Below are 16,279 nucleotides of genomic sequence, written 5' to 3' on the forward strand. Positions count from 1 at the left end.
GTGTTATCATGTGTTTCCCTTCAGTCATCCATCACTGCTGCCACACGGCTCACACAAGATCTAAAAATGTGTCAAAACGAGAGCACACAGCAAAGAGATGTGCTGCATGTTTCATTGGTAATCAGCAGAAATAGTTGCCTTTCAGTGGACGACCGTAGCCTAACCTCTACGGCAGACAACAGTGATGGCCTGGTTAAATGAACTTCATTCTGGAAACCATAAAAGACAATTTATGACTCCATTCAAAGTATTTTTTTTTTCTAAATCTGGTGGGGATCTTTAAGCTTATTCTGTAACTAAAGCCACATAAAATGAGCATCATGCTCTCAATGTCTTGCTGAAGGTGGGGCACAGAGCAGGACTCCCTGGGATATAAAGGTTAGACTGCTCCCTCCTGGGAATCTAATTGATTTTGATGGCCACAGTTGATGCATTTATTGCCTACAACATGTTCAGTAGACTACAGTGGAGTTAGTAATTAGACTGTTACCCTCCGCAGTCAGAAATGACCGCTCTGCTTATCTTCACTAATTACCAGGACGTTCATTTGAATTTTGTCAATTGAGGAATGAAATAGGCTCTGAAACGGCCAGTAGAGGCGCTAGTTGTGCTTCTGCTCTGAAAATTCACTGTCTATCAAATCCAATCTTTACTGGAGGAGCAGTGTGGACAATTCCACATGTGGCACCTGTGGTTATAAAAGGAATAATCGAATCCCCTGCACGTGTGATGTTCTGTTTTATGATGTAAATCTCAAACTGTGATACTGGAGTGGAAAACAGAGCAGGGAATATTGGCAGGGTGTTGGCCATAAACTGGAAACAGGGCGGATCTTAGGACCCATGGCTTCATATCTTGTCGAATAATAAAAGTTGGGGTTATCCGTGTGCTGTCGACGCGCAAACAAGCCAGACTCAAAGTGTTTGTGAGCAGCCCTCTGCTGCTGTGTGCACAGTGCAGTGGTGCAACAGCAGCTGCGGGCTGTGTATACATTCGGCCGCTGGGTGTCTTCACTCTGTGGCTTCACTGGAGACAACAGAGGGGACAGTGCAGGCGGCTCTGTTTTCCGGAAGAGAGGGTGTGAAACATGGGACACATCTCAGGTCAGCAGCTGATCCTGATCCTGCCTCGCATCTAGCGCAGAAGCCCGTGTGGACGCCTGTGTGTGGCTCTGTGTTTCCGATCGGCTGTGAGTGGAGTGAATCAAACAGGCACCGTGCTTCCAAACGGGACATCCCTCCGGATCCCTTTTGGCTGGAACGCTTTAAAGGGGCTCGAAAACGCCCGAGCATTCATTTGGGTGAGTGAAACTTTTCAGATCGTCTCATTTGACGCTGAGCGGCGGCTCGCAGGGCCGGACGCAGCTGTGGAAATATGGGGAAGTGAAGCAGAGTGTTGCTCCCGTGCACTGCAGATAGAAGACGCTGCACGTGTTTGCTCACGGTATTTTATTGTTGTTCTGTGAATAGCTCAGAGGGATATGGAATCCACCGCAGTTGCACCGGATTTAACGCACTTTGCACCATGGGAGCGGAGGCTGCACGCGCACGTCAATAATGTGCCGGTGATCTGTGTCATGCACCTGTCGTAAAGAGCCGTCGCCTCCTATGCAGTCTTATGCTGAAGTCTTTTGTTAAGGATTAAAGTGTAGTACTGGGGTCCGGGGTCCCACTAGGGACCCCCCCCATGTGGTTCCCAATAGCGTGAGTTAGTCCAGTAGCATACAGGGATGTCTGATTTGATCACAGTCTGGAGTCCAAAGCTGACATGATCCATTGACACTGACACCTCTGATTATTGATTAATCATTTAAGTCAATTATCAAGCAGAAATGCCAAACACTGGCTGGTTCCAGTTTCTCAAATGTGAACATTTGCAGCTTTTTTCTGTTTTCAATACTGTAAACTGAATATTTTGGGGCTTTTGGACAGTTAGTTGAACAAAATAAGCAATTTAAACATGTACCCTTGAACATTTTGGAGACAAAATTAATAAACAATAAGAGAATTGGACTTATGCAGTACAAAAAAAGAATAGTGATTTGTTGCAGCCAGTGAAGAGGACAGAGACTCCTGGTGTAAGGCTGTCAGCATAGACAGTGTGGCTGGTAGTAACTGTACAGTTTGATCCTGTTTGTGCAATGACCTCATTCAGTTTTAAGCCTCAAAAACAACGACGGAACCGGAAAACATGGCTTTCACTGCTCTAAAGTGAGTTGGTGTCTACTTAAAACAAGCGATGGCTTCGTGTCCGCCTCAAGTGGTGCCCATTTCACCCTGTTCACAAGCTGTTTAATCCCTCATTCATGAGGCACAGGGCTGAATTGTTCCTTTGAATTTATTTGACGGATGACTTGAGAATGAAGGGACTCTCCGGTGCTGCACCTCGAGAAACAGCGAGTACGTGAGTGACACATGCGGCAGATTACTGCAGCATCTCCACTTTCTTCTCGCTCAGCAGAGAGAGCCAGCTTCAGCTGTGGTCAGTTGACTTTGACAGGATGGTGATTTGAATTTTCCACAGCCAATATTCAAAATGAGCTCTGCTGAACTGACCCACAGGCTGTATTGCAGTCCAACTAGTGGATTCGTCTTATGATTTGTGTGCAACTTTATGAGCATTTAACACCAGCAATGGAACTTTGATGCGTAGTATGACACGCCTGCATCAGGACTAAGTGCAAGAATGAATGGTTTTCCAGTCTTAACAACATCGGATCATGTGACTGCATTCTGTCCTGTTTTTCCTGTGCAGTTGCTGAATCTTGCAGCAAATTCTGGTCTGGCCAGCTAGGTGTAACCAGAGCAGGATGTGTGTCCACAAATGTATGTTACATGGCCAAAAGCTGTTTGTTTCACGGGGAATGTTTGTCTGGGGGATTTGTCTTTGTGTGTCTTCCTTTGTAATGTCTCAAGTCATTTTCTCTTGTGTTTGCATGTTTTATATTCCACATTGCTTTGCATGGTATAAATTAGCCACTCGAGTATCACTTCTGTTTCTCTTGCCCACTTTTTTTGCTGCTGAATGTGCTGACGGCTGTAACCCCCTTTACATTTCTTCACGTGGGCTTTGGTAATATACCAGAGCTACGACCCGGCTACTGAAAAAGAGGACGTGTCAACAGCTCCCAGCTCCTTCAGTCCCTCTGGGAAATTACTCGAGAAAGGCGAGGGAGAAAGAAATTGGCATTGTGTGTGTTTATGTGTGTGTATCCTTGTGTGAATGTGTGCAGGTTTGTGTGTATCGTGATTATGATATTAGTGTCTTTAAAAAATGCCTTGAACAGTTTAACATGGAGGCCTAGACATCATTCACCCGTATGTCATAAGACATATGGCATGTATGTATGTCAAGCAGAGCCGAACCCTGAGAATCTGAAAAAAACAGGGAGTGTCTCTGCTCTTCGACCGGTCTGTGCAGGCTGGTGCTCGCTGTGGTGCTCTACTGCTTCTCTTATTGCTACAATTTTCCATTTTCAAGCATCCTACTGATTGTTTGTGATCTCTAAATCACAGTAGAGCTACTTGCAAATTGCAGTAGGTGCTTGTCTTTGATTCAGTCCAACCAAAAGACCCTTGTATTTGTCCAACGTGTAATTGCTTGATGTATCCCGCAAGTAAGGTGCATCATCAGTGGGCTGCTCGTCTGGCTGCATTTTTGTGTGTGTGAGTGCATTTGGCCTTGAGGACAGTTTTCCAGGCACTCAAACTGGATGAAAATTGAGATGATCTTGAGTTGGAAGGGTTTGATGCTTTAACATACATCTGTTGAAGGTAACCATTTTCACAAATGGTGTGCTAAAAGACAGCCTGTAATCAAACCAAGTTCACTTCATTTTCCTTTGTTTTTTGAAGACAGTTGCCTTTGTGATTCATATTACTTTCACAGAATAGTTTCCCCTCACTCTTAACGTCTGACTGAAGTGTGTTTCTCAGTCTGGAGTGTTAAGACGCTCGCTCGGCCCTGTGGAATTCACAGTGAGGAGCTCTTTATTTGATGTCTGACAGGCTTTCATCCTACAGCTGTGAGAAGAGAGTAGCAGCTGTACCTGCTGTAGTGTTTCTCTTACAAAGCTAGTTCTGTTGAGACTGCATCTGTCACCTCTCCTGTGGAATCGGCTTTCATTTCCTGGAAGCTCTCAAGGTGTTTGTGGAGCTCCACTGTCATGGAATCACTCTTGTGTGCGTCTGCACTATGTTTTAGGCTTGATCAACACACGGTTAGCAATGTTACAGGCAAGCTTTCCGTCTGCGTTGAGATGACTAATAGAAAGCAAGTTAGAGACAAAGACCAGACCGAACAAGTATTGGATGAAGTGACATGAAATGTTGTTCTAACATTCACGTGATCCCCGGACTTTTCCTCATCAGTCCATTCATTGCCATTAACAAATGCTGCAGCTATGCTGAGCTCCAGAGGTTTGGTGTGTAGTGATGTAGTCCCCAGCAGCACTACAGGTGCTAAGAAAAGCTCAGCTTTATGCAAATATCTTCTCATGCAATGTGAGCGAAAGCCAGGTAAGAGTAGTGATGCTGGTTTTGATTCCCACAGAGGCACAAGCAGAGCATTGCTTACTATTCGCTCGTACAAGAGTAGTTGGGATTGTTTCCAGCGCAGATATTGGGCCACAATGCAAATTGGTTTCACCACCTCCTGAAGCAGTTTCAACAACGCATACTGCAAGGTAAAAAAAAAAAAAAAAAAAGAAGAGAAAACGCTTTTCTGTACACTGTGCAACAGGAAATTAAAACAAGTAGTGGCTTTTTTATCTGATGGCAACAAGGATGAAGGCTTCAGTCAGACATTTGGGAAAAAATACTCGCTCTTCCATTAAAGACCTACTGTATCCAAGGCTATCCACTCTTATTCCTCGCCTCACTTCTTGTTCTTATTATTATTATCTCACTTTCTAAAGCTTCTCATTCTGTTCTGGCTCTGTGATTACATTGTTTACATTTCACTTTTAGTCTGTGCTGTAACACTGGTTATGTAGCTCGTAACGTTGGGGTTAACCACCCGCCTCTTTTGCTGTTTGCAGGAAACAGCTGTCCAGCATCACCAGTGTTAGATTTAGCGAAGCAGGTAACCTGAAGAGGGACAGAGAGCTCAGAACAAAAGCTAGCGATACAGAGTTGGCTACTATTAACTTTATTTTCTCACCTCAGACAAACTCTGAAATACTAAACTCTGAAATACTAAATACTAAATACTAAACACGTGACATGCTGCCAGCAGTATTATCAAGAGAGTGTTGTTTGAGTGATACAATGTCTTGGTCCTTGGTGTCACCTTGAATCTGCACCTAATCAGATTCGTGTTCTCTTTGCCTCTTTTGTCCCTGTTACACACACATGCACTTAGCAAAAAGAAGAAACAGACCTGTTGACAGGGATCATAAAAGAGGACATGTTTTACTTATTTTCTGCTATGTATTGGGGTCAGATTGTTTTTTTCTCGATATTGCATGGTTAATGTGTGGTGGCAACATCAGAAAACAGGCAGATTTATGAGAGGCCACAGACTGACTTTGTATCTACAGTATATGTGTGATCGCAGTGTTAAGCTGTCTGTCGAGTCCCATTACTTTACGCACTTTCTTGCTCTCCAGCTCTGAGACGCTGATGCTGATGGTACCAAGCAGAAGCTAACAAGTCCCCACTGGTCAACTGCCTGCATGGCCATTGGAATTAAAATCCTAATATACAGTGAACTTGTTTTCCTCCCTGCCCACATAGGTATTGTTATCAGCACCAACCAGAACCAAAAACCCCAAGAGAACACTAACGCAGGGGATGCTGTCACTGCAAATAAATAAACAAAACTTGCACCTCAACATTCATTTATTCAACATGGATGTCATCTTTCTGCAGGGGGAACAGCTGCAGAAGAGGGTGAAAGATAAGGCTGCAGTCACAGAGGGGGAAGAGACTCAATCTCGTTCAGTTGTCTGGCAAGGTCGAAGGCTAAATTACACAAAATGTTGACTTAATGATAATAATAATAACGATAAAGAATATGCACCACACATGCCAAGAGCGTGGCCCTGTAGGTGTCTGTCTGTTGGCCCACACCCAGGCTGAAATATCTCAACAGCTATGGGACGGATTGCCATGAAATGTTACACAGACGTTCTACAGGAAGCATGCTGATAACTTTGGTGATCCCCTGACTTTTCAGGGGATCACATGCTAGCATGCTAGCATTTTGGTATTGAGAACCTTGTATCAAAGACAAAGTCACTGAAAACAGACTTGCTGCTGTGATTAAATGTTACCTCTACTCTTGCATTTTTGCATAGTGTTGCAAATATGACTCAAATGTCAGCAGCACTAAAAGAGACATAATTGTGAAACTTGAAGCGTGACAGGTGATTTACAATTTTGTAGAGAGCGGATGCAGGAATACATTTACAGGTCCTCATTAGTTCTTACTGTGCCAGGCGCACAACCACATCTGCATATTAGCCTTCATTATTCAAAGCACGACCAGTAAGGACTCTGGGGGTTCTCAGATCTTTGAGTTAACCTCATCCAAGTGCTAGTCTGCACTCCACCTCACTTCCACTTCTGCCATTAGGCAGAAACACCAGCATGAATAAGACACCTGCTACGAGCCTATGGCAGTTAATTTCTTTTAGTAGAACATATTTATTGGAAGAACACGGCTAAACTGTAAGGAAAAACGATGAAGTGTTCATGAATGTGTTCCCTTTGCTTGAGTTCTTAGCCATCATTGAAAGGTTAGTGATGGTTATCTCACTGCGTCCTCATTTAAAAGAAAAAATATATTTAAACAATATTTTATTCGAGGTAGTTTTGTATGCTTGTTAAAGACAGTGTTATCTGTATTGTCAGGTTGTGAATTTATCAACAAATGTGACACTACAGCACTTTTGCAATATTCTGTCCATGTCAGCTTTAAAACAGAATATACACCAGTCTCTAGAAAAAAAGACAAATAAAGATTAAATCTCTTTAAATTCATTTTCTAAATTTCTTATCTAAATGTCCTGTCAGATAAAGATGCTCTGCTGTGTGTCCCCAGAGCTCGGGTGTTATTTCCGTATGGCTGGCGAGCTAACTGAAATAATTGATGGCTGGTTGAGTTTGAGTCTGTCCTCTGGAGAGACCTGTCTCTGTGCTGTCCAAATCTCTTCCACCAACCCTGACACCAGCTTTCCCTCTGCGGCCACTTGTCGCAATCGACTCCCCCGGGTGTACTGTAGATAGCCAAAGTCCTGCCTCCTGTCCAGGTTAGCCTGTGATGGACGCTGGAACATCAATTCATTTCCTTCTGGAGGGGATGATGTGTGGGAAGCTGTTGATTTTAGGTTCAATATGAAATAGTTAAAAATAGGAAACACTTATCTCTGTGATTTCAAGTGAATGCCCACACACTCTCAGAGGCTTTTGCAGTTTGCCACCCAACCCACATGTGGCAAGTATCTGCTACATACAGTAGTAATGAGATATGCATGAACAGATGGTATTTTCTTTGTTTACATCTGATTCAAGTGATACATGGGTGGACTTGGTTTAATTATGTGGATAGTTCTTGTATGATGACTGCACAACAGGGGGTGTGCAGCACACTCTAGCTTCTACATATATAGAAACTCTGAGGAGTCCTGTGTATTGCAATTGGTCGTGTAGTCTAAAATCTCATATGGTGCAAAATCCTGGATTCAACCCGGGCAGGTGGTGCAGAAATCTGTAACGTCTTTATGTTGGATTTCAATTTCCATCATGTGCACAATAACATGGAAAAATGTGTTTGGCTCAGCATTGTGTTACCCAGTGTAAACATCAAAATACAGCCTCAGCTAATTATGACAAACACACATAACACCAATGTCTGGAGTTATTATGACAATTATATCATTTCACTATCACGGTCACATGGTTGTCATTTTCCTATTGATTGGCTGCTGAATGTCAAGAAGGCGGGTCTTTTCAGGTATGCGAGACAGATGGACAATCAATAGTAGCTCCCATACAAGTATTTGGGCCTAGTTTCTGACTAAACTAATCTAAATTAGCTAACCTGAATGAACAGAAACCAGGACACTGTGCCAGGCTACCTCCACCCAGGACCCACCAGGGTTCAGGTAAAACCTGCATCCTTTCCTTGGCGTTGACAGTCAATATACTGCATGTTGCCACCTGTAAGTAGCTGGCTGGGCTTTAGCATTAAATTATTCCTTCAGGTTTCACAATTTCTCCAGTAGTCCCTGTGCCATGCCAACATAAATTCACTAAAAATTACATTAAAAAAAAAAAAAAAAACATTTCTCCATGTCTGCTTATATAAACTATGTGTGCATTAGTGGTGGAGGAGGCTCTGGCAGATTGTCTACTGGTGCTTAGCAGTGACAACGTTGCTGGGGGAGGAATGGGCTCTCATGGCTCCGAGGACGGGTTTGTGTTTTCAGTGCGTTCTGCCAGCTAAAGAGAAGGAGCTTAAACCTCGGCTAAGATCTCTGCTGACAGCACTCTCCTCTTCAGCGTCTCTGCATGACATGCTCTACTATTTCTGCTCATGTCTCCTTGCAATAGGCCTCTGTGTCGATGATGGAATGGCATGAAAGAGCAGAGCTGGTAGTCCTTTTGATGAAATCCTGCAGGAGTGAGAGGCAGAGTTTGACCCTGGGCCAGCTGACTCCAGCACTCTCCTTCTGAGAAAGCAACCTATTTTAGCGAGCAAACCGTTCCTCTTCTGGAGAATTGACCGACCTCGGCTCCCCTCTCCTGGCTTCTGCATCTAAATTTCTCTTTGTAGCTCGCACCAGGGTGGAGAATAAGAGACCCTTCAATGCTGCAGCTAACATTATTGATGAAGGGAGAAAGAGGCTCACAGCTCAGAAGGCTGAAACTCTCATGCTGTTGGAAGAATAACATAACTGGCACATCAGATGAGGGCTGAGAAAAAGCTGCTAGCATTAGTCATAAATTGCTGTCAGAGAAAGTAAAAAGCCAGCCTGTTAAATGGAGAAATTGAGTGTACTTCATTACAAGTCCTTTCTCACCGTATAAAATTCAAGGTTGCTGGATTGTAGTTGCTTTATGTTCCTCTTTGGTAGCCTGGAGACGACAAATTGATAGTTCAGTAGCAGGAGAATGTTCTGCTGCCACGTTAGTGATTATAAAATGATTTTGCAGTGTCAAAAAAGGTAGTTAAGATCCCAAAACAACCCTCTTGTTGTGATAGGAATGCAAAAAAATAAAAACAATGTGAAAATGTCAAATCATTTCTGCCTGCTGTAAATTCTGTTTGCCAATTTTTGTAAGAGCTCAATTGACTAAAGCAGGGCTCGAGCTAATTCATTATCAATTAATTTGCTTAGTTGATAATTTCTGAATTAATCCTTTGGCCGTAAAATGTCAGAATAGTGAAAATTGTCCATCTTCAAATGCCTTGTTTTGTTCAACCCAAAGATAGTCAGTTTACCAAGAACAAATATGACACTCAGATTTGAGAGGCTGAAAACAGCTTCTTTTTTTTGTTGTTGGCATTTTTGCTTTAAAAATTAACAACAATTACTGATTATCAAAACTGTTGCAGACCATCAATTAATCGGATAACCGTTGCAGCACTAGGTGATATAAATACTGACGACCTTTGTCTTTGACTTGTAAACTTTTGTTACATTTAAGAAAAAAATATTATTTGCCAAAGCTGCAAATATGCTCAAGTTCATAAAAAGACATGGAAATGAGGTTTTTAATCAAATAGTTTGTAAATAATGGGAATAATGATCCTCTCTGTCTTTAGGGAGAAACATTTTTAGGATGAGTCACCAAAGGGCTGCTGGGCCAAACATTCGCTGCTGTGATACGAGCAGCTTGCTAATGGTGATGCCTCCGTAGCCCTCTGCCTGTGACCTTTCCAAAGAACACAAGCTCAAGTCTGATTTTGTCTCTGAAAGGGGTTTCGTGTTTTTTTTTTTTTTTTTTTTTTTTTTTTCATGTTTAATTTAAGCCACCAAAAGCACATTTAGGAACCTGCTCCAAAGAGATAAGAGCTCAAAAAAATTCCCATTTTGTTTTGATGCTTTAAATGCCGTGAGAGGCACATCGGCTGGAGGAAAATGCTGTTCATCCGCTTTTGCAGTGATGGTTCGCTGAAACAGTTCAGGATTTAAGCCGGGACAAAAAATAGTGATGATTACGTGTGACTAACATCAAGGGTCAAACCAAGCCACAGAGGAAATTGCTCCATTAAGATTACTCTTGACTGCAGTCTTTGCTCATTTAGAATAATGAAGTGAGAAAAACTAAATAACACAGCAAGTGTAATTATGTGGCTAATTGTGTTCATTAGCTCATCATCCACAGTCAGAAGCAGTGACCATGATCTTAGGCATTTTAGACATCTATACTATAATCTGCACCTACTCCTTCACACACACACACACACACACACACGCACACACACACACACACACACACACATGCTCACACGTCAGGTCACACTTGTTGGCCCATAAACAAACACACGCGACAGACTGAGGGTAAAACACCTGTGGCTTTGTGCAGCGTGAGGAGAATATCTGCATCCTCTCACTGTGCCGACAGTGTGTGCTCTCAAGTCTGCACAGCACCTTCCTTAGTGAAGGTAGAGCATGCTTTAATACCATGTTTGAAATACTGTGTGTATTGCTAATCAAGCATGGTGCAAAATGTGAAAAGCTTGGCTTCTTGCGAACAGGAAATGTCAAAGCGTGAATACTGGAAACACTTAAGCAGGTGTTTTGAGTTTGCTGGAAAATATTCACTGTTGACCATAAAATGTCTAAAGCACTACTGAACCTGACCCACCGGTGGATGTTGTGTCTGGATTGATTTGTTGCAGCTTCGTGTTAGCTTTGAGACTGTTCTGTAGTTTGCTATCCAAATGTTTTGGTTTGCTAGCAGCATGGATGGATCGCCATGAAATCTTTTACAGACGTTCACGGTCCCCAGAGGACGAGTCTTTGGTGATTCTCTAACTTTTAGTGAAATCTCTCGACAACTACATGTTACAGATTGTCAGTAAATCTGTCACACTCATTTATGTCCCCTTCAGGGAGCATTCTGATAACATTGGTGATCCTAACTTTTTCGTATAGCCAACAGTTCAGAATGTTAGTGTCTATCTGTTTTTCAAATATACCTGCAAAACCGATGAGAGGTTTGCCAACTTTCATCAAGCAGCTGAAATGAGATTTCTTTTCTGTAAGGAGACAGTAACTAACAGTAAAACAGTAAATGTGTTTGCATTACCTGTCGCCATATTTTTTGTTATTTACTTTAAAGATTAGAGTAGGTGTGTTGAGAATATGGATACGCTTCCATGCACCCACTGACGCCACTACTGCAAATATTGTCAGACATTGCATTTAAGTAGGAAACCTGAAAACCTGCTGTAATAAAAACTATACAAATATTATGATGCTCTTGAGGAAATGGAGTCCAGACTTTACTTTCTAATAAAAATATCCCCCCATCCTGAGGACTGCCGTGCTGCTTTAAACAATTTCACTGGGTAAACTTGGGGTCCGTGTGTAAAATTGTCATGGCTGATGTGAAGAAGAATAAAACAACAGAAGGTTAATTACCAATCATGTGGCTGTGTGTGAGATCAAAGTAATTTAATGCTGTTACAGATGCTGTGCCACATGCATAAAAATACACACAGCACTTCTCTCAGTTTGGATATCCATGGATATTTATGCTTTTCAGCTGTGTGTCTGAGCTGTGTGATGGCTGCAGGTATTTCATAAACTCCAAAGAAAGAATATTACATAAGGACAGTTGTGGGCAACAAACAACATCAGTACTGATGTCTGTGCCTTTCATGAAGGAGTGGCTGAGTGGCTTCCTCTTATTTGGTGTGAAGGTGTTAGACAGCTTGGGTTGTTAATGACAGCCCCAGTGTTTGGTGCTAGCATGCTAACATTCGCTAAACTATGATGGTGAGAATGAACTGTGCCTTAGTACAGTCTCACAGAGCTGCTGGCATGGCTGTGGACTCCAAGTCTTATTTGATGGTGGGTTTGATTTAAAGTATGACCTATATTTATCTCCCAAAACTGTCATCCTTGGATTAGGTTCACCTTGTGCTCATGTAGCATGCATTTCTATTGTTGAGTCCGTACTGAAAGCTGGAGTTTTTCTGCCTCCTGCTCACCACAGCTAAATTAGTTAGAGCAGAGTAAGCGGCAGCCAGCTCCAGCCTCGCTGCATCAGGACTGACCTGGCAGCCTGCCTGCCACATGACCACAGGTTTCTAACAGCGACAAGAGGGGATAGAGATCGCTGGGATATTCTGCCTCTCTGAGGGATTTAGAGGGCAGTGAGTATCACTCCCAACTGAAAAGATAGATGGATTCTCATTTTCTGCAGCACCAGATTAATCCTCTGCAGGTTCACATCATCACAGATTTCCAGCTTCGTGGTATTGAAAGCTTTGAATGCAAATGTTGAGTTTTGGTGGAAAATGGGCTGCCCCGTTTTTCTCCTCTATATGAACACTTTCAGCCTCTATAACTGCTACAACTCCTTCTAATAATAGATGAATGACTAGTATCAGGTCAAGCTACCGGACAGCCTGATCAGGGTCACAAGGACAGAGGGCGGAGCTACCATCAAGGCCCGTCCCACCTGAAAACATAAATCTGCAAATGGGTTTTCATCTGTCTGTCTGCAAGTGGGGGTGGCGATCCTGGGCTGGACTGGCCTTGTCAGAGGGACCCTTGTCAGGCAACATTTCTAGGATTCCAGGAAGGTCAGCCATGCTGGAAGATGCAGACTCATTGTCGATGTGAGTCGAGGAGAAATAATTGGCTCATCCAACTTGCCAGTTTGCACTCTTATATCCTGTGTAATCCTGGGCTTATTATTGCCTGAGGCTGCCAACCTCAGAGAGGGTGGCCCTGGATTTGGTTGGGATTGTCCCTGAGTGTATTTCTGTCCAGTCAGATTGATCGCTGCTCATAAAGCCTGTATCCAGCGTGTAGCCTGGGGAGCAGAGCTGCCTGTTTTCTCCATCACATCACATCGATTGGCTATACAAGAATGTGTTTAAGGGGTTTACGGATACAGCTAGTTGTGTCTGTTAATCTGGTGGATTGAATTAAAGAGTCCCAGGGATTAGTCTGTGACAGGTGAACACACAGCAAAGTGTTTCTACTGCAATTATGGCATTTGCGCCTGTGTGTTTAAAGCTAGGTTTTGTGTAGGAGGTTTTGTTGATAGACATGAACTTCCTGCGCTGTCAGTTTTAATTGTTTGTCATCTGCAGAATAAAGAATAGAGTCTTTGTGTGAGCCAGGACCTGAACTGTATTTGCTTTGGGTATTTGGCACGTAGACATTTTTACATATTCCCATTGTGTTCTAGTGTATATACTGAATCTTTTTCCTTCCTCCTTCCTAAATAGTCCCATATTGAAGTCCCATTTTTTATGTTATTTAGAACTATAAATGTATTTTTTTTTAAAATAATACATATAGCATCGTCATTGTAGCGTCACAGGACTAAATCCTCACTTTAGTACTGAGTGTTCAGCTCTGATTTGCCTTGTATTGTGTTTTTGGCTGCAGTTTTCACACGGTATGTCTAACATTGAAGTCTTCCACATTAAATAACAAAACATATCACTGTTCCATGCCCCTGCAGTGTGACATGTATTGTGTTTTCTTATCTGACCATGACATTTGTTTCAAATGCAGCCCACACCTCTTCTGTAGCTGAGGCTAGAGGCTTGAGCCTGCATTAGCGACTGCCAGCATAACACGTCCAAATCACCCAACCGAACTGTCTGCGGCTGACTGTGGGAGATGTACATACCAGTTTTTTTCCATTGTGAGTCTGACCTGTCTGACGTGCTATAGGAGTCCAATGCTAAATCAATGGAGTAGTCAGGTTAGGTTTGTCAAAAACAACTTGGTTTGCTTCAGGGAGAGATCACAGTGTAGGTTAAAAGAAATGCTTGGTAACGGGTAGGGAACAACCACGGTTAAGGTTCAGAGACCAGCATGGACTGTTGGTAGGAGACAGGAAACACACATCAGTCTGTTGTGGCTCTATAGTAACATCACACTGTTATCTCTTTTGGTGAAGATGTACCAGAGTTGTAATTACACTAGCTGCCAGAGTCCTGGTCACTTGAACATAAACAAAAGTTGTTTATGAGGAGGACAGTTAGCTAACACACACAAACCACAGCTTACTTCTCATTAAAACATCATCGTCTGCACAGCAAACAAATGATTTTAACTGAGCTCAGTTTGGTCCAGGAGGAACTTATTTCCAATTCTGCTCTGAAAATGTTAGTGAATGCACCTCACTACAGCGGATCTTCATTTCACTTTGTTCAAAGTTTACTTTAAGTCCCACAAGGTGCTTTTGGGATGATGTGTTTTTTCCTCCAGTCTGTGATGCAGTGATTGTCAATGACTGTGTGTGTGCAAGTATGTGTGTGTTTGAGTGGGCATTTGCGTGTGTGCATGCACACACAATCCATGTAAATCCAAGCTGTTCCCGAGGCTCGCTGTACCACAGCCAGTTGACGTTCCTGCTGGGCTTTCCACCTTTCCCTCTCCTGCAGTCTGTTTCTCAGCAGTTAACGTGACCTAACCTTCGTTTGACTTAGATGACATGTGACAGGAGAAGGCGACTGGAGAGAGGACTTGAACAACCTGTGGGCTCAGGGAGAGTGGAGCTGCATGAAGGAAAACACTGATCTGATATGAAGAAGACTTCTGGTTTGGGCTGACTGTGGCTTTTATTAAGAGAATGGTGTCTGTAGTCTGTAAAAGCCTGCAGTATAATTGTGTCTTTTCTATTGAAGACAAACAAGACGCTAACTGCCTAAAAGAATTTCATTAGTAGAGATTTTTATTATCGCTTGATTGCATAAATGCTCTTTCCACCCGGCCAAGGCTGTGAATACTGGATTGGGAGCACTGAGTTCTTGTTATTTTACAATTGACTTGGCAGTAAAGTGGTCACAGATTAAGACAAGATAGTGCATATGGGCAGATTTGTGACATTTATAACATAATATCTGTGCTGATCGTCTTCCTTAAATATCTATACTGGTCAAACCGTGACACTAAATGTGTTTAAATTGTCTACTTAGTTTATTGCAGAGTACAGCTGAATTTAATTTGATGGTTAAAGTGCCCTTTAATTACACACACAATTTTTCCAGATATTTGTCCATTAATGAGCTTTGATTGTTTTTTCTTTTTAATGCTGTGAGCAGTGGAGATAAACATGTATAAAGCCACTGCAGTGCAGTAGCTTGTTGAAGTCACCGCAGTCTGTCTGGACATGAAATCCACTTACGATCAGTGCAAAGATGCAAATGAAACCCAGCAGTCAATAGAATACACAGAGATCCAGCAGTCTAATGTATGCACACGGCCTCAGCATCAGCCAGCAGGACTGCAAATGCTTAGAATTTGACCTTCTCTTGAAGGTGCAGGAGGGATCAGAGTTCAAAGATTCATCTTGTACTTTCAACAGTTAGAGAAGACATTTCATTTATTTTGATCAGCTGACATTTACTTAGTGTGCTTTGATTAGCTTGCAGTATGTTTTCCAGGCCTGTGCACCGTGCAGGTCAGCAGTCTTTCTGTTCCAAATGCATTTCAGACAAAAATCAAACACTCACTGCTTGACGTCTCACAGAGAATTGACAGCGGAGTGCACCCAATACAACTTCACCAGAAATGAATTCAGCAATCCTGCAACATTACATCTACTTCTGTAGTATGTTGTCATTAAGTATGTCTGCAACTGACTATGAGCAAAGACAAATGATGCTGTCCTGCAGGTAAAGGCGTCAGATCAGAAAACGTGAAAATAATGAAACACTTCCATCATAAATTCCAGAGATGACAAAAACTTTCACCTTTTTATGCTGTCAGACAAGTCAGCAGTCCCCTTTCGGAAGCCTGAACTATCAAAATGTTTGGTGCTTTTGCTTGAAAATTCTTCCTTCCGTGTTTCTTGTTACACAAGATTTGATGTGGAAGAGTAACAGTACAAGTATCAAGAAGTACAAGTGCTATAAAAGAGAATCGTTGACCTAATCATCCTATTGGCTGCATGTCTCCACACAGGTCTCCACTGCAGGTTCTGTAGGCTTGGCCCCTCTCCTACAGTGCTGAAGGTAAAAAAGAAAGAAAACAGAATATCAAGTGTAATTTTGCACTGTGGTCACCTTCAACTGCTGTGCCATGTTCGATCCCTGCTCAGGTTAATTCTTACGGGTTAAACATTGCAGACAT

The 16,279-nt window shown here is 42.6% G+C and overlaps 1 protein-coding gene across 4 annotated transcripts in view; it reads left to right on the top strand.

Annotated features, from left to right (window-relative positions):
* The first annotated feature begins 875 nt into the window (after nt 1-875).
* The window catches only part of camkk1a (calcium/calmodulin-dependent protein kinase kinase 1, alpha a), a 58,567-nt gene continuing 43,163 nt past the window's right edge, over nt 876-16,279 (top strand). For 3 of the 4 annotated variants that reach the window (XR_013078245.1, XM_076750855.1, XM_076750857.1), the window contains exon 1: nt 876-1,300. The gene's annotated coding sequence lies outside the window, so the exon portion shown is untranslated. Of the gene's footprint in view, nt 1,301-13,745; nt 13,822-16,111; nt 16,162-16,279 lie in introns of those variants that run through there. The other variant, XM_076750856.1, reaches the window with a different exon arrangement.

Source organism: Chaetodon auriga, chromosome 15 (assembly GCF_051107435.1).
Source record: "Chaetodon auriga isolate fChaAug3 chromosome 15, fChaAug3.hap1, whole genome shotgun sequence".
In the NCBI taxonomy this organism is placed as follows: Eukaryota; Metazoa; Chordata; class Actinopteri; order Chaetodontiformes; family Chaetodontidae; genus Chaetodon; species Chaetodon auriga.